Source organism: Curcuma longa, chromosome 16 (assembly GCF_044706935.1).
Source record: "Curcuma longa cultivar G26 ecotype Majalengka, Jawa Barat chromosome 16, ITB_CL_G26_1.1, whole genome shotgun sequence".
NCBI classification, from domain to species: Eukaryota; Viridiplantae; Streptophyta; class Magnoliopsida; order Zingiberales; family Zingiberaceae; genus Curcuma; species Curcuma longa.
In genome coordinates this window covers 12,687,452-12,714,508 of record NC_133876.1, presented here as the reverse complement: position 1 = coordinate 12,714,508, position 27,057 = coordinate 12,687,452, and the positions used below count along the sequence as shown (strand labels likewise).

The 27,057-nt window shown below is 36.9% G+C and overlaps 2 pseudogenes; both read right to left on the bottom strand.

Annotated features, from left to right (window-relative positions):
* Positions 1-1,471: 1,471 nt before the first annotated feature.
* On the bottom strand, positions 1,472-15,502 carry LOC141847644 (putative wall-associated receptor kinase-like 16; annotated as a pseudogene).
* On the bottom strand, positions 14,195-15,254 carry LOC141847508 (wall-associated receptor kinase 5-like; annotated as a pseudogene).
* Positions 15,503-27,057: the final 11,555 nt, after the last annotated feature.

Sequence of the window (27,057 nt, the reverse complement as noted above, 5' to 3'; positions counted from 1 at the left end):
GTTCTACAATCGTGTTTGAAAAGTAGTAGCGTGGAATTTTGTACGTGACATCAGTGACTGGACGCGACAGGTTTGTCTCTTTGCGACCGAACCCAATAAAACGACTCACTGATATGACACATAGACATACGTTAAAAACATAAAGTCAACTCAAGTAATCCTTTTAATAAATTATCTCAGAAATTCTTAAGAAAATTTAACATTAATCATCATCAACACAAATAATTATATTAATCTTTATTAATTTTGGATGATAATAGTTAGTGCTCTATAATTGAGTAATATTTGTGAGTATCTGCTTGCTTGCAAGTACTTGTGAATATTTAGATAAATTAAGTCATAGTATTTAGAAATATTATTAATTAGTACCCATCAATATTCCTAAATAAATCAAGTCAAGTAATCCTTTTAATTAATTATTTCAGATACTACTAAATAAATTTGCGTCAAACATTAACATCATCCAGAATAGTTGATCAATGGAAATGATTATATTAATCCTAATTAATTTGGGATGATAACGATTCGTGTTCTATAATTGAGCATTTGTATGTATCTACTTGCAAGTACTAGTGAATATTTCAATATGGGAGCATAAAAGTAAAGAACGAATTCTTTATACTTTGTTTGAGCTTTTATGCATACTTTTCAATTTTGATGTATAATATGTAATACTAGTATAATTTAATTTTGATGTATAATATGTAATACTTTGTTTGAGCTTTTATGCATACTTTCTTAAGTCTTTGCAAGTTTAAAAATTCAGCATTCTTAATTCATGTTATTGAATTCAGATTTAATAGCATGGATGTATTAAAGAGGCATGTAGGCGTATATTGATTTTGATTTGAATTGATTTAAAATTTTCTAAGTCTATCGGTTAGTTTCATCCGAATATCCTTAGTTGATGGATTTATAAAATTTTGAATCATTTTAAATTAAAATTAAGATTTGTAGGAATATATTGATTTTGATTTAAAATGATTTAAAATTTTTTACCGGATAATATTAAAATTTACTCGCATGGTTTAATAAAATATAGAAAAAGGTTAATTTTTATTTCTTTCATAAAAATTGTCAACACCACGGTCCACGGATGTCTTTTTCCACTTACAGCGAAATACTTCTTCCTGTCCACAAGTACAATCATGTTTGAAAAGTAGTATTAGTATTAATTAATGGTCTCTCGTGGAATTTTGTACGTGCCATAAGTGACTGGATTGCGACATTTTTAATTTTTGCTGTCGCATTAATTCTAAAGACGATCAAACATATAAAATACATAGAAAAAACATCTATCGCAACTCATCCTTTTAATATATTGTTTCAGAAATTTTTGCTGTCGCATTAATTTGCTCACACGAAACCAATTTATTTTTAGATTTAAATGAGAAAGCATTACTTTTACAAAGATAACAGAAATAACCTTACACACAATTTAACATTCAAGAGTAACATAAAGTGAAGATAATTCTATACAATACTCATATGAAACTAAATTAGAAAACTAGACAGTAAACCAATAACTACAGAGGATGAACAACTAGAAAACACACACACAAGGGGATTACAAAAGTAGGTAAACAAACATACAAAGAAAGTAGCAACACTTCTTGAGCCCACGTCTCCAACTTGATGTTGAAGTCATCCTTGAATATTTCTCCATCCAGTGAAGAATATGGTCTCTGTACTGAAATTAGAATAGGGACCAGCATTGTTAACATTTGATGACTAACCGAGCAAGCTTTCCGTTTCCTCAGCGTCTTGTTGTACCATGAATGGATGTTGCTTATGAGTTCTCAATCTGTAAAGCTCTTCGGCCACTTCCTTCATCGTTGGCCTTTCCTCTCCTTTTAACTTTAAACATTGCTTAATAAGTTCAATAAGCTCTTGAATAAATTCCATATTAGCTTCCAATTTCACTTGATTGTCTAAGATCTCTGAAACTCTTTTTTGATTCTCGAACATAGCAAAAGTCGACACCAAACTCCTTTGTTCTTCAGATTCTTCAAAATTAATAACCTTCTTACCTGTAAATAGTTCCAAGAGAACCACACCAAAACTATAAACATCACTTTTATAGGTCAATTCATATGTCATCAAGCACTCTGGATCAATATAACCATGAGTGAATTGCAATAATGTAGCAAATTGTTTCTGCCCCTTGGGAATTAGCTTTGCAGCTCCAAAATCTGAAACTTTGACTGTGTTATCCACATCTAAAAGTATGTTAGCCGGTTTCACATCTCCATGAATGATTTGAGGCGAAGCTTTTGAATGCAAGTAGTCCAAAGCGTCAGCAGACTCATGAGCAATCCGCAGTCGAGTATCCAAGGAAACTGGAGCTTGGTTCTCATTTTCATGAATTAAATAAGACAAGGTTCCATTTGGGACAAACTCATAGACCAACAATGGCATCTCCATCTCCAAACAACAACCCAAGAGCTTGACTATGTTGACATGGTTAACATTTGATAAAATAAGTGTCTCTGCTCCAAATTGTTTCTTCAATTCCTCATTAATAACCTTAGGTTTCTTTATGGCAACAACATCTTGATTTTCCAAAACTCCTTTATACACAACTCCGTTTCCTCCTGACCCAATAATGTTTTTGTCATCAAAATTATTTGTTGCCTTCTTTATTTCCTTGCTTCCAAATATCTTAAATTTATTGTGGCCTTTTCCTAGCTTCATCTTTTCCTCTAATTCATGGCCTCCATGTTGCTCGAAATATTTTTTTTGCATCTCTTCAAGTTTTCTTCTTTGATAGACTATATAGAGGCACATACTGCAAAGTAACAAAATGATTACACCACTGCAACCACCTGCAAGATTCATACATACATGTCATCTTTATGTATAAATTTCGACGATTTAATTGCATAAATTTAAGGGCACCTGGGGTGTTCGTGTTCGCCAAACTAACTATTTCTAATCATGCAATCCTTTTCATACACCAATAATATTTAATGATTCGAATAACACAGTTAAATATCTTCCAAGGTTAATGTCGTTCTTGGTGGGTTCAACAGAAGAGTCTTACCTATAGCCACCTTCACTGTCAAGGGAAGTTTCTGAGACTGATCTGGGAAGCATGTTCCATTGTAAGCGTCACCGTGCGTGCCTTCGGGGCAGTGACAACTATAATTACCGGGCAGGTTCTGGCAGATGCCATCTGAGCATGGATTTGGTCGCAGATTGCATTCGTTGATGTCTAAAATTGAAGTACAAAATTAAAGCAACAGTATTAGCTAGACACCATCGCAGGCTGAATAATTAAATTGATTGGTATAGACGACGACAGACCTTGGCATCCGTTGGAGACGTAAGGATTGCCTTGGTATCCTTTGGAACAGTTGCAGAGATAACCAGGACCATTGGAGGAGTCGACACAGTCGCTGTGAGCACTGACGCAGACATAAGAGGCTCGGTTGCGCTTAGCTACCTCACAGGGCTCATTTCCAATGGCCCAGTCGATGACTACCGGCACCCTGCCATTGTTATTCATCTGCATCAATTGGTTCGTGGTGATGTAAGATGTTTGGAAACGGAACCACTCGGCATCCAACAAGGCGGCGTAGCTGCATCTGCTAAATCTCCAAGTATCGGAGTTGTTGAAATTCTTATCAAACCTGACGTCATAGTATTGGAGATTCTTGGGTATGGAAGTCTGGCAGCAACCCATGCCGGAGCAGGAGTCATTGACGATGCTCTGTTGATTCTCGCACATGGACACACAGCCACTCTGGTAGCTATTGTTGCTCCCATGGTAGTCGATCATGTAGGCAAGGGTCTGGCAGCCGATGACAGTGAACTTGTTGTGTTGATCAGAGAACCTATATGGGGTCTCTGTCAATTTCAACCTCCAGCGGTTGTAAGTGACATTGTCGTAATTCGGATTGTAGCACGCCGAGGATATGTGGTTGAGCATGCGCACTTGGCCCATCACCAACGAGATATTGAGGACCTCAACATTGTCATAGAATGGCTTCTTGAGGCCACTTTCCATGGTGTTGCAGGTTAAATTGAAACCTCTTCGTAAGGAACAGTTGGTGCCGATGCCGAAGGGGTAAGGGATCTCCACGTCGCCGCATTTCGTTGGGCATCTGCCATCCGGCACCGCAGAGGCAACTGCAAGTAGCAGCAACACTAGCATGTGGGAAAGTAGCAGAGACATGGTTAGGCTAGTGCAGTAGTGCTGCTGCAGCTGAATGCGTACCCTCCTAGCTAGCTCGTTATATAACTTGGGATCGGCGGTGAGAGTTGCTTGGGCGAACAAGTCGCCTTAATTTTGCCATGTGCTTACTAAACTGTACCATAACGCTAGCGTTGTATATTTACTAATTCAAAATTTTAATAATCTATATGATTAGTCACTACTGCTACCGTAATACCGTTAGACCGAATCAACTTTGTCACACTGTTCGTCGTCGTTTTCTACTATCTTTTGAATTGGTCTGACCAATCTACCTAGCTCATTGCTTACGAACGTACGGCTCATTTGATTGCAACCCCTCATCTTGCTCTTCTCACTCTTAATTTGTGCTTAGTTTGCAACTACGTACTAATCAATTAACTACATTGACTTTGTCTTATCGCACCAATTATATTGATCGATCAACTACCCACCCTCACTCAATTAGCCTTGCCACTCATCTAACCACCTGATCTCGCTGCACTACGATCAGAGAGGCAAACAAGAGATTTCACCCGATATAAACAGTTTGGCCAAGAAGAGAAATATATCGCAGGCCAGCTAGTTCATTTTTATTTCTGTCATAAAAATTTTCAACACAGCAGATGTATTCTTTCATTTACAACCCGTATATATACAGGCATAAATATATCATATCATATCTTCCGGTACATGCAATAGCGTGGTACAATCATGTTTGAAAAATAGTACAAGTATTAATGGTGTGTCGTTGAATTTTAAATGTGCCATCAATGACCGGACTGCGACAGGCTGCAATCATTAAAAGGTCTTTCGATATATGTCCCCTCGTAAGAGCAATGAAAGAACGTCCATATTTTGCAATAATAACAGATAGATACTTACTTATTCATGTTGGATTTGACTGATAGTGTTGGCAAATTTCTATCTCAAGAACATTCTCGTGGAATTCTCTGCATGCCATAGTGTCTTACTGCTACAATCAAGTGCATATGCCTCGGTGCTTATGCATAAGCTCTAATTCTAAATGCACCACAAGATTATAATAATTCAACGGCGCGTCCTCGACTTATGGCAGCTTTAATTATGGGCCCAATAAAATGACTCACTGATATGATACATATATAGACAAGTCCAAGTCTAAGTCATGGAGACGAATAGTTATGACAGCTTTAATTAGGGGCCCAATAAAATGACTCACTGATATAATACATAGACAAGTCCAAGTCAAAGTCAAGTCATGGAGACGAAGAGTTATGACAGCTTTAATTAAGGACCCAATAAAATGACTCACTGATATAATACATAGACAAGTCCAAGTCAAAGTCAAGTCATGGAGACGAAGAGTTATGACAGCTTTAATTAGGGGCCCAATAAAATGACTCACTGATATGATACATAGACAAGTTCAAGTCAAAGTCATAGAGACTTCGTGCACCTCACCTACAAATATATAAATACATAAGAAAAAAAATCAAAATCAAATCAAATCAAAATTTAAATATTATTGAAGAAATTTATGTTAAACATTAATTTCATCCAAAATATTTGATGTTTTTTCAATTTACCTCCTCATTAACATCATATAAAGCCGCTAATTAAATGAATTCCACTTTTTACGATCAATACTTGATCAATGGAAACAATTATATTAATCTTAATTAATTTGGGATGATAACGATTAGTGCTCTATAATTGAGCATTTGTATGTATGTATCTACTTGGAAGTACATGGGATCATAAAAGTAAAGAACGAATTCTTTATGCTTTGTTTGAGCTTCAGTGCATACTTTTCAATTTTGATGTATATATAATATATAATGCTAGTAGAATTTAATTTCTTGTTTCTATCTCACATCATGGGCATAAAACAATTGTACTTTTAGAGAAACACTCTAGCAAGATGATATCTTTACCTTGCATAGTCAATTATCAATGCAACCTCTCAAGCATTTCATAAGCATTTGACTCGATGATCGTAATACCGACCATATAGGACCACTAGAGACATTCCATCTTTTTACAGAAGAACATCTGACTCGAGCATTTGATGAGCATAGGATGCAGGATCTCCTCTCCCCACTCTCTATTACCTGTAGTATCTCTTTGAATAGCAAGTCTAACATTTGTTCTTGATTATTTTGCTGTAATAATTTTGTTTTAAAAAATAATACAAATACTTGATACAAAAAAACTATCAGTACACCCACGGCTTCCTGTAGATATAATGAACTAGAAGCAAGCAGCAGTTATAGGGCTCGAAGATGCAGATTAGATTTATTTTCTCATACAGATTTACAAAAGAATTATTGAAAAATGGAGCCCTTTTTAATCCAATGAGATTAATCTTCATGACCATGTCATGGTCAAACGATGATGTATGTGGTCGCAACACTATGGTCTGAAGTTCACAGGACTCTCATCGATCGATCCGATAATCTGTAGAATAGAAAGCTGAAAGAATAAACCAAGCCAATGTATATGATTAGTAAGTAGATATTTGAACAGGCTACAAACTACATTGATCTTATCTGACTACATTAACCTTATCTCACGTTCAGCTGTGTTCTGGAATATCTCATCCATACTAAATGATAAAATATCAAAATGCATACACGTGGTTACTAAGATGCTTTGAGTTTAAACGATATTTTTTACAACTCAAAATCAATAATCAAAGGCTAGAAACAAGGAAACTTAAACTGCGAGTTTGTTACACTAAAGATAGGTCAGTAATATATTGGCCATGCTAAATGGTAAAATCAAAGTGCACCAGAAGATGGTTGGAGTTGAGTGTCTGTTCTAAAGACTAATTTTCAAGATCTACATATCTCAGCAGCTTACCTAAGATTTCAGGTGAAGAAACTCCAACAAAGGCTAGGTTGTTGGTCGTGTCATTGTTGACAAACCGCGCCCAGTAGGTGCCATTCCATGATGCCCAGCATCTGACTCTTCGTCTCCAATGTCTGTCCATTGATAAATAGAATCAAAACAATCCGATACAAGAAAAGTACTTGGAAATATGAAATACTGGTCCATAAGAATCGCACTAAATAGAATTGCCAAGAAATAGAATTATCCCTCTTAAGAAAAATTATTAGCCATGAGTAAGCAGTAGATCCGAGTAACATTATCATCTTTTGATTCTTTGCAATCAGCAACATGGATACAAACTACTATTCTTTCCACTTCTCAAACTTTGTTGATTAAATAAACTAACAGCATAGGCCACATTGAATTTTGTTTATCTACAGAAAAACCTTGCACCAAAACTGACTAGTTTTCCATGTGATATGCTTAAGCAATGAACACTTTGATTCTATGCACATTAATAGACAGTTAGTTAAGAAATTTATGAGAAACAGGTCATACCAAGCATATCATCACCACCCGCATTAGCTCCCGCAACTCCAATACAACAAAATAAGGAAGTATCGTCTACTGTCAAATCCTCATACGCAACATATATGTCCTCAATAGTTGCAACCTCATACAATGAAGTTAAGTCTTTGATACATGATATATCCTGCTCCGATCAAATGGTTAGAGAATCAAGACAAAATATGAAAGAGTAGATGAACAACAAAGTGAACTTAATAGCTCAAGATAATTTCAAAAGACCTGATCTCACAAAGATTACCCATATTTGGTGGAGAAAAAGCCTCAAGCAAATTCATAGATAGAAAAACATGAAGTGTTCAGTACTATATGCTGATGTCGAATGTCTTGACTAAACAATAATTTTCATCAATACTCCCCTAGCTACTAAGATTGTACTATATCAGGAGAACTACTTGGTGGTTGAAAGAAAACTCTAAGGGGATTTTAGTTGGGGTTATCATTGATAACTTTAGTTATCTATCTAAGATTATCAACTGTTACGGGTATAATCCAAGAGGCCCTTGGTCAGACTCGAGTCCAAGTCTGGTCCCACCCCATAGGCCCAGCCAGCCGAATTTGTGAGCTTGTTGGTTAAGTCACTTAATATCGAAGTATACTCATTCGGCTATCTACTTGCCGAATCCCCTCATTCGACTATCTACTTGCCGAATCCCCCATTCAGCCATTGCTCAGCCGAATCACCTCATTCGGCTATCTACTTGCCGAATCCCTTCATTCGGCTATCTATTTGCCGAAGCCCTTCATTCGGCTATCTACTTGCCGAATCACCCCATTCGGCCGTCGCTTGGCCGAACCGCCTCAGCCGGTCATCGCTTAGTAGAATCGCCCATTCGTCTAGCCGAATCACCTATTCGGTTGACTCCTATCCGCATCGCCTATTCGTGGGGATGGCAACGGGTTCGGGGGTTGGCGGGGAAGCCTTCTCCATCCTCATCCCCGAAACCCAAACCCATATACCATCCCCGTCCCCATCCCCATCGGGTATCATAATTTAAATACCATCCCCGTCCCCGTCGGGTTTCGGGTATCCAGCGGGTTTCGGGGATCCTCACGGGTTTCGGGGGTGGTTTTCTCCGCGGGTATTTCCATGGGTATCCCCATACCCATCCCCATCCCCGTCATGACATATTTAAAAAGTATTTTTTAAAATTTATTATCTTTTTATTAATTAAAAAAGGAAGTATTATTTGTTTTAGAAATAATGAAACTATAGTATTCAAACAAGTAATTATCAATATGACTTATTTTTTTCATTTGATAAGGATGTAATCAAATTAATGAATCTCAATGAATGAAATTATCAAAGTCGGGTTCGGGGATGGGGACGGGGAATATTTGGAATACCATCCCCGACCCATCCCCGTTTTCCGAGATTCGGGGATTCCCCATCCCCATTCCCGCTTTCTCGGATTCGGGAATTCCCTGGTCAAAATGGGTTCGGGGAACGGATTCCCCATCGGGTTCGGGTCTAATTGCCATCCCTGCCATTCGGCGTCCCTTTAGCCGCATCGATTGTATGACTCCTTGCTTCTTCACTTAGCTTCCGTAACATTTTAACGCTGAAGGCCTTCGCCTTACGCCTCCTTTACCAAGCTAAATCGACGAACCACCCTACAATGCCCTGGTACGTCCCATCATTTCTGACAAGCTCATGCCCCCATTAATTAAGACTATCTCTCCGCTGCTAGCACGGATGGTGACAAGATAACGCTTTACCGGCGATGGGACAAGGAACTCGATTGTTCCTTGCCACCTCATTAATCATGATGGGGCGTTCCTTAAATGATGACGTGACAGGTATGCACGCTCATCTCCTCCTTAAACCGACCACCCCCCTCGACAGGTATCTCTCTCAACTCCTACTCAAGCTCTTCTTTTACTGTTCATCTTCTTCCTCCCACCGTCCCTGACTTGAGCGTCGGAGTGGTCACGCCAGGGCACCCCCTGGCCTTCCCATTGACGTTCTTTATGTGCGCAGGTCCCTAAGCCCTTGAAGCTTTTCCTGTTCCCCGCCAGCTCCGACGAAGTTCCAAGCGACCCTGAAGCTACCATCGCTTTCAGCTCCCCCTACTGTTCCATTCCTACGGCGAGGAAGGTCTGGTGACGTGTCCCGACGCAATTCTCAACCGGAATATCAACGATAATCTTGTTTGATTTAGATTATTATCGATTCTTAAATAATGCAGCATCACCACCACATCAACAAATGGGTTATAACTCGGAAATATGATTATCTTGGCAGCCTAAGGTTAGTTTTTGATATTCGGAAAGTTAACAAAATTTTTTTACATGATTATCCTCTAATTTTAAAACTAAATTAATTGAAATATACCGTGGAACTTAGCCAATTGAAAATTTGAGTTAATTAAATCAATAAATCTTTATTTAAATACTTATGTAAAAGAGATAATTTATTTTAAATTTTAAAAAATAAAATTAATAAATTATATTTATTAATTTAATAAATTATTTTATTAATATATAAATTTATTTTAAAATTTAAAAAAAAAATTAATGAATCATATTTATTAATTTAATTAATTATTTTATTAAAATAATTATTTTAATAAATTATTTTATTAAAAATTATATAAATTTATTTTAAATTAAAAAATTATATTTATAAATTTAACAAATTATTTTATTAAAATAATTATTTTATTAAAAATATATACATTTATTTTAAATTTAAAAAAATATAAATAAATTTTATTTATTTATTTTATATATTATCAATTTATTATCATCATTAATATTATTAGTATTAATATTATTAATTTAATTTAATTTATTCTAAAAATAAATTAAATTAAGGGTAATATAGCTAGTAAATGTTAAACTAGTTATATTTTATTCTCTCCAAATAAATAAGTTGAACCAAACAATATTAAATTATATTTTATACCTCATAACTTTAGTTATATATTTACCTGATAATCATATAACTAAGATTATGTATGATAACTTGAACCAAATTCATCTTTACGGTAATACTACTTTTCTTTGCCTCCAGACATACACCAATGAAAGTCTTGTAGATGTCATGAAAAACTAACCATATCTGATACTAATCGAAATTAGTTTCGAATTACAAATGGCAGCCAAGGTTGCAGACAAACTGATGAGCAACCTTTCGCGATGAAATTTAAAATATATATATATATATATATATAGAGGTCTGATATCCCGCGCGACGAAAAAAACCTGACTCTCGTACGCGACCGCCCGACCTCCCCGCGTTCATCGCCGCCGTTCTTCGCCGTCCGGTCACCGCCGGCCACCATCCTGGGCTCGTTGGAAGCGCAACTCGACGGCGCACACATCGGCACCGGATTCCGGCCGGATTGGGCCGGAATCCGGCCGGAATTCCGGCCGAAACACAGCAGACGCGCTGGTGGCCGATTTCGCCGGAATCCGGCCGGATTCCGGCCGAATCGGGGCCGGACTCCGGCACCCGCCGGACCGCCTGTGAGTTGCGGTTCCAACGGGTCCGGTACAGCGGCAATCGGTGGTCGGACGGCGATGAACGGACGCCGGGAAGCGGCGAACGTCCGAGGAGAAACACTGTGCAATCGCGATTTTTGGACGGCTGCGGTTGATCGCGATCGGGCGTGGACGGCGTGGATCAATCGCGCACGGGGTCGCATTTTTTTCGTCGCGCAGTATATCAAATCTATATATATATATATATAGGCCTTTTGCGATGAAATTTAAAAAATAATTCATTGTAAAAATATTTTATGATAAAATTTAAGATGAAAATATTTTCATGGATAATGACTGTAGGGTCCTCAAGGATGTCTGTATCTCCACAATGGCATTATATTGTCCACTTTGGGCCTAAGCCCTCATGGCTTTGCTCTTGGGCTCTCCCCAAAAGGCCTCATGCCAATGGAGATACTTTTCATCCTTTTAAACTCATGATCTTTCCCATGTGTTTTAGATGTGGGACTATATTTGCACCCTTGCAATCCAACAATGACTTGTCACCAAATTCCGCACAAAATGTAGAAATTCGTCCCCAATTTTATGACAAATTAATTTTTTATCGCAAAATTCATTGTCATTTTGCGACGAAAAATTTTTCATCGCAAACTTCAGTAATTAATGATCTGCGATAAATAATTTTTTCGTTGTTGATTTTGCAATGAAAATATATCTTCATCGCGGATTTACAACGTATAAATTTTCATCGTCGATTTGAGATAAAAACATGTTCGTCGCTAAAATCGGCAAATTTAGCAACAAAATAAGATTCGTTGCCGAATTAATGATTTGGCAACGAAAATATGTTTTCATCACCAATTGATTTGCAACGAAAATCAATTTTCGTCACTAATTTGGCGATGAAAATCGATTTTCGTTGCTGATTCAGCGACGAAATTATATTTTCGTCGTCGCAAATTTGGTGGCAAAAACTATTTTCGTCTTCAAATTTACGATACACAATATTATTTCAATAAATTTACGATGAAATTAATTTAGTTGCAACTTTTTTTCAACAACTCTCTATTTTTCTTCTTCAATCAATTTTACAAATACAATCAACTCAATCCAATATTTTAAAACAATACCCATGTATAACAATCGAACACAATACTTAATCCAACAATCAACACAATATACTCATTCCACATATAACATTTCAACACTACTATTCAATCCAACATATAAACAATCCATACAAAATTAGTTACAATCCAAGAAATAAATCATCATCATCATCAAAGAAACAAGTCTCAAAACGACAAGATACACAATCCAATCCAAAAAGACATCAGACATATCCAAATAAAAATATTTCATACCAAATAGTCTCAAACCGACAAAATATAAAAAAATTATCGTCCTCCTCGGCATTATCATCCAGATACTTTCTGCTCCTTCGATACTTCTTCTTCTTTTTCTATATCAAAAAATAAAAAATTAAAAAGTATCATTTTGTACAAAATAACTGTAATAGTTACGTTAAATTAAGACTTACTTCATCATTTCCTTAGTCTCACCAATTCTGTTCGAAACAAAATAACAATACTAATCAATAATAAAAAATAAAAGATTTATAAATTAAATAATAAATATGTAAAAAAAGATTAATTTTAAGAAAAATGATAATTATACGTAACTACTTGAAAGTAGTTGTATTAATTAGTGCTCTATAATTGAGCATTTATATATATATATATATCTACTTGGAAGTACTTGTGAATATTTCAACACGTGTGCATAAAAGTAAAGAACGAATTCTTTGCTTTGTTTGAGCTTTATGCATATGCCTTCCGATCCAATTTTGATGTATAATATATAATGCTAGCAGAATTTCTTTTGTTTCTGTTTCACACCATGGGCATGAAACAATTGTAGTTTTGGAGAAACACCCTAGGGTATACGATATCTTTGATGATGATAATCCAGGTATCTAGGCTTCGCTTGATTTAGTCCTGAAGGTGGGTGGTACTCCCTTGATTTGCCCACCGGATACATCCGGAAACCCTTATAGTAATACATCGACAGTCGATTTCCGCAGTCTTCGTCGTCCTTGTAAGATCGTTCCAACATTGAAGTGGATACTCTATTTGCGATGGCAAACTCTCAATTTTTTCGCACATGGATACTTCTACAGAGGTTGCCCAATATAATTTTTCTTCCAAATTCAATGTTGACTGATGACCCAACAAATCGAGGATCAAACCTTAGTCTCTCATCTACATCCCAATGATTTTACCATGAGGACCAGCCTTTGGAGGCAGGCCCTCTCTATCATTGCGAATCCTACGGAGGGCCTTTGATAGGATCTTTCGCTTTCAACAATAGGATTAAAATTATCCTATTTGCTAAAGGCACTTGAACATCATTGAATTTGCTTGTAATAAGAGTTATATATCTATTATTCTACAGTTCAAGTAATATCATTTTAGGTGTTTTATAATAAAAGATGTAACTAAACAAATAAAAATCAAGCCAAGCATAATATTTTGTGTCCAATCTTATCTATTAAAAAACCTAATATTATAAAATTAAGCTCAACTAGCTAGAGCATGTTGATGTGCTTATAATTTAGTTAAAACTTAATTTAGAAGAATAGAGAATGTATTTTGGTCTTATAGAGAAACAAAAAATTTTAAAGGTGTTTCAACGCTAATGAAGATTAAAAGCATTGTTATTAACTATGTGAGTGAGGTGTGAGGTATGATAGTTTTTAAAATATTTATGTGAAACCACCCAAACTTGAGAGATCACTCAAAGCAAAAGTGAATTGAAAGATCAATCTACATATTTACTGCATCAAACCAATTTATTTAAAAATTTAAATGACAAAGCAAGCAAAGAAGAATCAAAGAGAACCTACAATGTTTTTTTACAAAGACAACACAAGTAACTTTAAATAGAATTTTTAATTAGAGACAGGTGAAATGACAATCTTTTAATTCTATTGTGGATATATTTTTTTAATTTGAAAATTGTAAGGTCACTTTGAAAAAAGATAATAGGTGGAATTAAAATTTATTTGATTTAAGCTCTACGCACAGGGAAACAATTAAGGGGGTATATATAAGAAAATCTTATTTTGTTCCTAATTTCCCTTTCTAAGAAACATAACTTAATTAATATATTATATTAAGAGTTGGACAAGGACAAATTAAATAAGCTAGAAAGCTTCTTACTTATAACCACCTTCACTGGTAAGGGAAGTTTCTGATGTTCAGGGATGCATGTTCCATTGGAAGCGTTTCCGTGCGTGCCTTCGCGACAGTCACATCTATAACCACCTGGAAGGTTCTGACAGATGCCATCTGAGCATGGACTTGATTGTTGGTTGCATTCATTGATGTCTAAAAATATATATATATATATTGAAGGGCAAAAGCTACAGTATTAGGAACCATCGCATTTAGAAAGGCAAAACATATTAATTGAAAGCAGAATAATTAAATTAAATCGATTGGTATAGACAGTCAGACCTTGGCATCCGTCTCCAACGTAAGGATTGCCTTGGTATCCTTTGGAACAGTTGCAGAGATAACCAGGACCATTGGAGGAGTCGACGCACGCGCTATTATTGCTGATGCAGGCATAAGAGGTTAGGTTCAGCTTAGCTACCTCACATGTCTCATTTCCAATGGCCCAGTCCATCACTACCGGCACCCTGCCATTGTTATTCATTTGCATGAATTGTTTCGTGGTGATGTAAGATGTATTAAACTGGAACGACTCTGCCTCCAACAAGGCGGCGTAGCTGCATCTGCTAAATCTCCAAGTATCCGAGTTGTTGAAATTCTCATCAAACCGGACTTGATAGAATTGGAGATTCTTGGGTATGGAAGTCTGGCAGCAACCCATGCCGGAGCAGGAGTCATCGACGATGCTCTGTTCATTCTCGCACACAGACACACAGTAGCTATTTCTCACATGTTGGTTGTGGACGTCGACTATGTTGGCAGATGTATCGCAGCCGATGACAGTGAACTTGTTGCGGAGATTAGAGAACCTATATGGGGTGTCCTCAAATTCAACCACCAGCTGTCGTAAGTGACATTGTTGTAATTTGGATTGTAGCACGCCGAGGATATGTGGTTGAGCATGCGCACTTGACCCATCACCAACGAGATATTGAGGACCTCAACATGCCAGAGAATGGCTTCTGGACGCCACTTTCCATGGTGTTGCAGGCTAGATTGAAACCTCCTCCCAAGGAACAGTTAGCGCCGGTGCCAGTTTCGGTACTGTTGCTGCAATATAATCTCCCGCTTCCCCGTCCCATGAACAGTTAGTGCCGATGGCGCCGATGCCGAAGGGGTAAGGGATATCCACGTCGCCGCATTTCCTTTGGCATCTGTCATCAGGCACAGCAGATGCAACTGCAAGTAGCAGCAGCAGCATTTGGGAGAGGAGCAGATACATGGCGAGTGCCGCTGCTGAATGCATACCTTCTAAGCCAATAATTAGCTGACCCTCCGATAAGCCAATTATATAATTAACATGCATGCTTACACGCATATATAAATGTATCACATCATAACTTCCTATACATGCAATATAGTTCTACAATCATGTTTGAAAAGTAGTAACGTGGACTTTTGTACGTGCCATCCGTTATGATGACTTTAATTAGGGGCTTAATAAAACGACTCACTGAAATGATACCTAGACAAGTCAAAGTCACTTTCACTTCTCCCTATATATATATATATATATATGGGGAACTGGCTCCTAGGGCTCCCAGGGTTAGGTTAAACCAAACACGTAAGGATCACTTACCTACCCCCACCCGGGCCCCGGGGCTCACTAAAGGGGTAAACCACAAACAGTACAATACGGACCGAGGTCCGAGCGAGGAAAGGCCATAATCAGATTGACGCTTGCTCGCGCCCCAAGGGAAAGACCCATAGAAGGCCATAATACCTGGAAGGGTACAATCCCCAGAAGCTAAAACCCACAGGAGCTGGATACATAGAAGCCAAAGGAGAAATAATAATGATAAGGACTATGATGGCTGACACTAAAAACTACTAGTTACGTAGATAAGAGGGACCGGGGCACCAAAGCGTGAGAACAAACGCCGGTCAGCACTTATCCGGCTTACGCCTTTTGAAGCTGTTGAACTAAGTACGGCTGCTGAGGCAGTTACTGGAGCTGTTACTACGGGAGCTAGGGATGGGGCCGACTAGGGTTATTAAACCGAATGCAAAAAGATAGATCATGGCCCTTAACCCGGGGGTTCCTAAAGGGGTCAACCACAAACAATAAAGTTGCCGAGTCCGACAAAACAAAAGGAAGGAAAGAAATACACTAAAATACACCCGAGGGGAAATAACCATTGCAACGACAGAAAGAAATACAGTGGGATACAACCCCAGAAGCTAAAACTGCATGAAAACGACTACTATGGCTAGCACTATACAAAACACCTAGTGGTTCGTAGAGAGAGGTACTCTAGAGGTACCGATAGAACAAGGGACATAGTGAAGTCAATGCGGCTGCTGTTGCTATTGAACTCAATCCGGCTGCTGATGCAGTTACTCTGGCCTATGCACCTTTGTTGGCTTGGGTGGGCTTAGGAGATTACACGTAAGCCGGACTTTTAGGATTCACTGGACTATGCCTTTGTTGGTTACCCGTACTACGACTTGACTTACCTGGCCTCCTTTGCCCTCCATACTATAATAACTTGGGCGCAGACATGTACAATATACTTAATTAATAGACTACTTGTCCCTGGTCCGGGTTGGCCTTGACCAGGTCCCGAACGGCCCCAAAGAAAACTAAGGCCATACTATAATAAATCCGCAGGACATTCAGAAAACCCTAACTGACCGGGGCCGCCTGGGCCAGCAACAGAAGACCTACTAGACTCGGCCACTCCTAGAATAAGCTGGGGAGACAAACGAAAGGACATAAAAAAATACAACTACATCACACCCCGAGGGGAATAACCAATACAAGCACATAAACAAATACAACTATGGATAGAATACCCAGAAGCTAAAACTAAAGTAGGGTCTAAAGTAGGATACAGCTATTATATATTTGGCAAGGAAAAAACCACCAGAGCTACCTACCTTGTGGGATTAACTGTAATACGCCTTGGGGTGGGGCTTAGTAGCTTACCTGTACTCAGACCTGGGACTGGGATTAGTGGATTATACACGTACTATGCCCTGGGCTTAGTAGCTTACCGGGCCTCCGACTTGGCGGCTGTCCTATGCCCCTTGTGGGTTTGGCGCTTACACGGCATAAAGACACTTATCTACGGCACTGGTTGTCCTTGCCCGGGCCCAGGAACTAGTTGGACTTGCCCAGGCACACAAACATCTAGAGGGCGGCCACTCCTAGAATAAGCTGGGGAGGACAAAGGAAAGCAAAGAAACACAGAAATACTAACACCCCGAGGGGAAAGACCCATAGAAAGGTACTAAATAAATACTTAGGATACAATACCCACCAGAACTCAAAACCAGAGCTGGAACCAGAGCTGCTAAAGGATAAATCAGAATGACAATAATGACTATGGCACGCACTACAACCTAGGCCTAATATAATAATAAGTCGCTAGAGCTATAGCTACAGTGGCTGGCCCAAAAAGAAGTACGGGGGACCGGACCATAAAAGCAACTAATCTAATGAACGGGTAGGGTAGAGGTACAGACAAGAGCTACTTAATTAGTAGGTGGGGGTACGGCTTTTCAAGCTGTTCCACTAAATAAGGCTGCTGCTGATGCAGTTACTGTAGCTGTTCCAGTTACGGGAGCGAGGGAGGCTACGGCAAATAGGGTAAACACCAAATGGCAAAGATAACTTAGGGCCCTAACTCCATACCTACGGGGGTTCCCACTAAACAGCTAATAGAAGGGCACCCCGAGGCCCTTACTATATATTGGCAAACGAAAGGTAAGAAACACATAAACTACTATACACCCCGAGGGGAATAAACAATGAAAGGCAATAAACAAATACTAAAAGGCATACACCCCAGAAGCTAAAACCGAAGCTGTAACAACCAGAGCCAAGGAAACCACCAGAGCTAACCACCCTGTGGGATTACCTGGCATAAAACTTGAGGCTAACCACCCGGGGGGACAACGTAGCACAGGTTTCCCGTCGCCAGATTTTTCCATATTCTTGTTGAGAAGTCAGTTTCAGATCGCATTTTTGGTTTAAATCGGGGACGATTTTCACTTGATGAAGCTTGCAACAGTATCATTTTTTGTTAATTTGATTTTGATGTTCATGTACTTCAGAAATCAGAAACGGTAGTGGTTGATATGTGACTTATCGTAAATTGCTTATTGATCATCTCTCCAGACATGATATATTGTAGTATTACACTGTAATTGCTCTTATTAAAACAAAAAAATAAGAGCAAAATCTGACAAGGATGACGGGAGGTTGATTAATCAAAGTGGGGAATTGCTTATTTTCTTAGTCTTTTCTTTCATGACTTTGTGTTCTTCAAGAATATCAAATCATGCTATTGCCCGTTTTTTTGTACTTTTCCTGCTATTTTCTTAGTCTTTTCTTTCCTGACGTTTAGTTCATTTTGTGCCTAATTTTGATATTGTTCTCGCATAGGGTTATGTTAGTGAAACTGTATGCTGTAGATTATGTTATTGAAACTGTATGCTGTAGATTAGTTCGTTTTGTCAAAGTGTGCAGTTTTCAAGCGCAGGCACTTCTGCAAAATTACAACTTCAAAGTTCATTGGATGCTCTTTCAGGTGGCTGGATTAAGTCTCTTGCAATTTCATGGAAGACGCGAGTGATTCTGTTAGATTTGGTGGAAAAGCCGTTTGAGATAGATGAAGAAATTGAAAAAGAGAAGATAGAGGAGCCCAAAATTGGAATGCTATTTGATTCCTATGACGAAGCTTACTTGTATTATGGCCGATATGCAAAACAAGAAGGGTTTGCTATTGTGAAAAAATCATTCACAAATGGAGCAGATGGGAAGTTAAAGTATGCATGTCTGTCATGTAATCGCGGTGGAAAGGCAAAGTGACAATATAAAAACCCGGTGAAACCACGTCCCCAAATAAGGATTTGGTTGTCCAGCACGTGTTATGTTTGTGGAAGGGTAACACCAACCTAGAAGTGGAGATTGAACCAGACTATCTTGACTCACAATCATGGTCAGAGTCCATCAAAGGTCAAGTACTTAAAGTGCAATCGGATCATTGATGAGCATACAAAAAAAAGACTTCAGTTGAATGATGCAGCCGGGATAAATCTGAATAAGAGTTACGATGCCCTGCAAATCGAGGCAGGGGGACCTAGTAGCCTATCTTTTTCTCAAAAAGATTGTCGCAATTATTTGGATAGACATCGACGCTCATTGCTCGTTGAAGGAGATGCTGAGGCGATGTACAAGTATTTCATAAAGATGGGAAAAGATAATTCTGATTTCTTTCATGCAATGGATATGGATGATGAAGGTCGACTAAGAAATGTATTTTGGGCAGATGCGAGGAGTCGGGCAGCAGCGAAAGAGTTTGGTGATGTTGTTACATTTGACACAACATATTTGGTTAACAGATATGACATGCCATTTGCTCCATTTGTAGGTGTTAATCATCATGGGCAGTCTATCTTGTTAGGTTGTGGATTAATTTCTCATGAAGATACAGAGTCATTTTTGTGGTTATTTGAGACATGGAAGACATGTATGTGGGATTGTCCTCCGAATGCAATCATTACGGATCAATGCATGGCCATGAAAAGTGCTATCGAAAAGGTGTTTCCATTGGCACGACATCGGTGGTGCATTTGGCATATCATGAAGAAAATACCTGAAAAATTGAGCAGATACAAGGCTAGAGAAAAAATTTGTGGTTGTATGCGCAGAATAGTGTATAATTCACTGACAGCCAATGAGTTTGAGAATGCTTGGCATGCATTCATCCAGGAATATAGCCTTCAAAGTAATACATGGTTAGATGGGTTGTATGCAGAACGGAGAAGATGGGTGCCAGCTTATCTAAAAGACATATTTTGGGCAGGGATGTCTTCTACGCAAAGAAGTGAAAGTATGAATGCATATTTCGATGGTTACATTCATTCAAAGACGACATTGAAGCAGTTTGTAGGACAGGATGCGTTGGAAGGCCAACTCGCCGGCGCTCCGGCCGGACCCGGATTCCCACCGGATTGTGGCCGGAATCCGGTCGAAATCCGGCCAGAAACGTGACAGAGCCTCTGTTGAGCGATTCCGGCCGCGATTCGGCCGGAATCCGGCCGATTTCGGCCGGAATCGCCCAACAGGCGCTGTTGGCCGATTCCGGCGGAAATCGGCCGGAATCCGGCCAAATCACGGCCGGAGACCGGCCGCGGTCGACGCGCCCGCCGCCGGCGCGTCGACCGCGGCCGGTCTCCGGCCGTGATTCGGCCGGATTCCGGCCGATTTCCGCCTGAATCGGCCAACAGCGCCTCTGTCGCGTTTCTGGCCGGATTCCGGCCGGATTCCGGCCGGATTCCGGCCACAATCCGGCCGGAATCCGATGCCAATGTGTGCGCCGTCGAGTTGTGATTCCAACGAGTCCGAAATTGCGGCCAACGGTGATCGGACGGCGACGAACGGCGACGATGAATGAGAGGAGGTCGGCTGTCGCGGAGGTGTCGCGCGGCATATCATTCCTCTATATATATATATTCATGATGCTTATTGACGTTAGTACAATCAAGTTTAACAAGTGGTGCCGGCGTTATTGGTGTCCAATTTCTATTTTGTGGAAATTTGCGTGTGGCATATCATAGGCGAGTTGACTATTTCAGTCAACTACATATGTCTAATTGCTTATGCATACTCTCTTATTTTAAACACAAGATTATATATAATAATTCAATTAGTTGAGACCCACTAAAACAGTTACATTTTATATATTGTCCATCAAAATTATAATAATTTAACGATATTTTACCATTATTATTATTCAATTTTAGTGCCCAATTTCTATCTAGTAGAATCCTCAACTCTACCTGCCATCCATGACTTGACTTGCAGAAGAGTCATGACAGCTTTAATTATATGGGCATAGTAAGACGACTTAGTGATATGATAGACAGACAAGTCAAAGTCGCTTCGTGCACCTCACGTGATTCTAAGTCAAGTCAAGTAATCCTTTTAATTAATTGTTTTAGATATTACTAAAGAAATTTATGTTAAAAATTAATCATCATCCAAAATAGTAAATAATTATATTAATCCTCAAGTCGATATATGTTCCTTCATGGCCAAAATGAAATTAACTAAATGCAAGACTCATTCTTCTCCATATTCTTCAAAATAAATTGTATTATTATTTTTACGTGTCAGTAATTCTAAGAGCAATATTATGAATGTCACTTTAATTTTTTCAGATGACTTACATGTTAAAGCTGCTCGGGTTTAAGTAACCATAGATCCCTTGAACCAAAATAACTAATTAACTGGTCTAATTTAGCCTTGGGAATTAACCTTGAATCCCCGAAATCGAAACAAGTTACCATTAAGGACAAACTCATAGATCAACGTAGGAATTCATTGGTGGTGTCTGTTAGTGAGTATCATTGTGCTATGCCTTATAATAAATTTATGATAAATTTTTTCAAACCTTTGTAAGTTTAAAAATTCACTATTCTTAATTTAGAGAAATGCTATTATGAGCGCCGGTGCGCCGACCACCGACCTCCACGCGCTTCCGCCGTCCGTTCATCGATGTCCGACCACCAACGACTGCCGGATCGGATCCGTTGGAACCGCGACTCGCCGGTGCACATTTTGGCATCGGATTTCGGCCGGATTGGGCCGGAATCCGGTCAGAATTCCGGCCGAAACAAGGCAGCAGAGTCCGGCGGCGATTTCGATCGGAATTCATCGCCGTCCGATCACCGCCGGTCGCCGTCCCGGACTCATTGGAAGCGCAACTCGATGGTGCACACATCGGCATCGGATTCCGACTGGATTGGGCCGGAATCCGGCCGGAATTCCAGCCGAAACAAGGCAGCAGAGTCCGGCGGCGATTTCGGCCAGAATCGACCGGATTCTGGTCGAATCGGGGCCGGAATCCGGCCACCACCGGACCGCCTGCGAGTTGCGGTTCCAACGGGCCCGGTCCGGCTGTCGGCGATGAACGGGCGGCGAGAAGCAGCGAAGGTCCGAGGAGAAATACTATGCAATCGGACGGCTCAGATCGGGCGATCGAACAGACGGACGGCTCGGATGGAGGCGCTCACGGGGCGCGCAGGAAGCTGTCGCCCAGGATAGCAAATCTGTCTTAATTTATGCTATCAAATTCAGATCTAAAAGCATGGATATATCAAGGAGACTTATAAAAATACATTAATTTTGGTTAAAGTTATTAGGAGTTCTCTAAGTTGTCCATCAATCAATTTCATTCAAACTGATTGATGAACTTACACTATTAAAAAATGTAAAAGTTTGATGTTTTTCGAACTAAAGGAATTTTAGGAACTCATTATGGTATTGGTTAATGAATATAATTATAATGAGTTTATCACAAACTTTCTTAAACCTTTGCAAGTTTAAAAATTCAACATTCTTAATTTATGTTATTGAATTCAAATTTAATAGCAATGATGTATTAAAGAAGTTTGTAGGAGTATATTGATTTTGATTTGAATTGATTTAAAATTTTTTAGGTCTATCAATCAGTTTCGTCCGAATACCTTATAAACTAGCTGATGGATTTAGAAAATTTTAAATCATTTCAAATCAAAATTAATATAAGATTTACAGGAGTATATTGATTTTGATTTAAAGTGGTTTAATTTAGAGCTTTTTAGATTTATCGGTCAATTTCATTCGAATATCTTATAAATTAGCTAATGGATTTAAAAAACTCTAAATCATTTCAGTCAAAATTGATATACTCTTACCAATCTTCTTAATGCATCCATGCTCTCAGATTTAAATTCGCTATAATAAATTAAAAATATTAAAATTTTAAACTTACAAAGACTTGAAAAATTTTATCATAAGCTCATGCCTAATTAAGATAATGATACTCATTAATCAATATTATCAATGAGTTATTAGGACTCTTTTATTCGAAAAATATCAAAATTTTAAATTTTGAATGATGTAGATCTATAAATTAATTTTGATCAAAATTGATTAATAAAGTTAAAGAAATCTGAATCACTTTAAATCAAATCAATAATTTAATTTTGAAATCCTCTTACTATATTCATGTTCTCATATTTTTGAATTCAATAATATAAATTGATGGTAGTAACTTTTTAAATGGGTTGAAAAAAATTTAAAAATACACCGATGCACACATAACTCTAAAAAAAATTATGTGGAAAGAGAGGAGAGGTATAATGGAAATGTGATATATATTTTTAGAATTATAAAAAGTAAGATATATGATTCACGGATAATATTAAAATTTACTCGCGTGGTTTAATAAAATATAGAAAATTTAATTTTTATTTATTTCACAAAAATTGTCAACACTACGGTCCACGGATGTCTTTTTTTCACTTACAACGAAATAGTTCTTCCTGTACATACAATCATGTTTGAAAAGTAGTATCAGTATTAATGCTCTCTCGTGGAATTTTGTACGTGCCATAAGTGACTGGATTGCGACAGGCTGTAGCCTTTACCTTTTAATTTTTTTTCATAATTTAACGTTTTTAATTTTTGCTGTCGCATTAATTTTAAAGACGATCGAATATATAAAATACATAGAAAAAACATCGCAACTCATCCTTTTAATATATTGTTTCAGAAATTACACCATGAACGTGTTAAATACTAATCATCATCTAGAATATATAGTTGACCATGGGAATAAATAATATTAATCCTAATTAATTTGGGATGATAATACTTAACTCTCGATAATTGAGCATTTGTGGATATATATATATATATATATATCCGATCCATTTAAATCTGGTTTGAACCTTAAAAATTCGCAAATAATTATGAATATTTAAATAAATTCAAGAAGTAAACATTTAATAGGAAGTACATATTTCATAAATGCTACAAATGTTCATCCTTATCATTAAATCTTAATTGTGTGTGTGTGTGTATATATATATATATATATATATATATATATATATATATATATATCCTTGCATATTTAATTACTAATTTAAAACTTTAATATTCTTATGAATATTGTCCTAATAATTAGTCACATTACTGTGGACCAACGTAACCAACTTTATCCGACTGCTCATTGTTGTCTTTAATTTGAATTGGTCTAGCTAGCTACCTAATCTTACCACATTGCTTGTGGTTCATATCCTTGCAAAGACTTTACTCTTTGCATTTGCAACGACTAACTAGATTGACCCTGTCGCATTGCACCTTAATTATTGTCACACCAACGGTCTACCTTAATTATCATCAATCTCTATCCCCGACCGATCATCTCGATTGATCAATCAATTAAACTACCCTTGCTCAATTAGCATTGACGCCCACCCAACTTATAGCCACAACTCATCACAAGCGATATCGGTGAACAACGAAGTTTAGGATTATTTAATTTGCACAGGCGAGTTTCCTTCGAATTTGCTAACTAGGGAGAGGCAAGGAGAGACCGAAAAGAAAAAGAAGTTTAGATTAAGAAAAAATTAAATAAATATGATAGGATTAATATATTTAGCCAATTAATTAATCTATAAATATAATTATATTTATTAATATTATATTATCATAGATCTAATATAATTTTTTATTCTTAAAATTAAGATTAATTATTTTAAAATAAATATCATTAATTACAAAGTATTTATAATTGTATTTAAAAATAAATGTCAAGAAAAAAAGTCGCAGATATTCTAGTAGTACAGTGCTTCTAATTAGTGATCCATAAGCCAATACCATGCATCCTCATTATCATCCATAGAGAGATACTTATTGATGCCGATCGAGTTTGACAAGTAGTGCCAACATTATCAATTAATATCATTGGAATGGTATATATCCAATTTCTATCTCGATTCTCGTGGAATATTCTCTACGTGTTATAGGTGACTTGACTGCTACAATCAAGTGCATATGCCTCAGTACTTATGCATATTAATTCTATCATTCCACAAGATTATAATAATTCAACGGCGCGTCGTAGACTTATGACAGCTTTAATTAGGGGCCCAATAAAATGATCCTTTTACTTACAAATATATAGACAAGTCCAAGTCCAAGTCATAGACGCTTCGTGCATCTTACTTACAAATATATAAATACATAAGAAAAAAAAAAACAAAATCAAGTCAAGTCAAATAATCCTTTTAATTAATTGTTTCAGATATTACTTAAGAAATTTGTGTTAAACATTAGCATCATCTAGAATAGTTGATCAATAGAAAAGAAAAATCAAAATCAAGTCAAGTAATCATTTTAATTAATTATTTTAGATATTACTAAAGAAATTTGTGTTAAACATTAACATCATCCAGAATAGTTGATCAATGGAAACGAAAAATCAAAATCAATTCAAGTAATCTTTTTAATTAATTATTTCAGATATTACTAAAGAAATTTTTGTTAAATATTAACATCGTCCAGAATAGTTGATCAATGGAAAATGAAAAATCAAAATCAAGTCAAGTAATCTTTTTAATTAATTGTTTCAGATATTACTGAAGAAATTTGTGTTAAACATTAACATCATCCAAAATAGTTGATCAATGGAAACGAAAAATCAAAATCAACTCAAGTCAAGTAATCCTTTTAATTAATTATTTCAGATATTACTAAAGAAATTTATGTTAAACATTAACATCATCTAGAATAGTTAATCAATGGAAACAAAAAATCAAAATCAAGTCAAGTAATCCTTTTAATTAATTATTTCAGATATTACTGAAAAAATTGTGTTAAATATTAACATCATCCAGAATAGTTGATCAATAAAAATGAAAAATCAAAATCTAAGTCAAGTAATACTTTTAATTAATTATTTTAGATATTACTGAAGAAATTTATGTTAAATATTAACATCATACAGAATAGTTGATCAATAGAAATGAAAAATCAAAATCAAATCAAGTAATCATTTTAATTAATTATTTTAGATATTACTGAAGAAATTTATTATAAATATTAACATCATCCATCCAGAATAGTTGATCAATAGAAACAAAAAATCAAAATCAAGTCAAGTAATCATTTTAATTAATTATTTTAGATATTATTAAAGAAATTTATATTAAATATTAACATCATCCAAAATAGTTGATCAATAGAAATGAAAAATCAAAATCAAGTCAAGTAATCCTTTTAATTAATTATTTTAGATATTAATGAGGAAATATATGTTAAATATTAACATCATACAGAATAGTTGATCAATAGAAACGAAAAATCAAAATCAAATCAAGTCAAGTAATCCTTTTAATTAATTATTTCAGATATTACTAAAGAAATTTGCGTCAAATATTAACATCATCCAGAATTGTTGATCAATGGAAACGATTATATTAATCCTAATTAATTTAGGATGATAATGATTAGTGCTCTATAATTGAGCATTTGTATGTATCCACTTGCAATTGTACTAATGAATATTTCAACATGAGGAGCATAAAAGTAAAGAACGAATTCTTTATGCTTTGTTTGAGCTTCTGTGCATACTTTTCAATTTTGATGTATATATAATATATAATGGTATTAGAATTTTCTTGTTTCTATCTCACATCATGGGAATAAAACAATTGTACTTTTAGAGAAACACTCTTAATTGGAATTTGGAAGATGATATTTTTACCTTGCATAGTCAATTATCAATGCAACCTCTCAAGCATTTGATGAGCATCTGACGGGAGAGGATGCAGGATCTCCTCTGCACTTTGTGTAATATCCATGGCTGCTACTTGCAAGGGTGGAGTAAAACTTGAGTTGGACTATCTTCATCTTTCTTAATTACACACAATTTTCTTTTCTCCTATTGTAAATCCGAGCTACAATTACTCCTCAACGCCACTGTCCCCCGGGCTAAAGCTCGGATAGGACAATAAGTG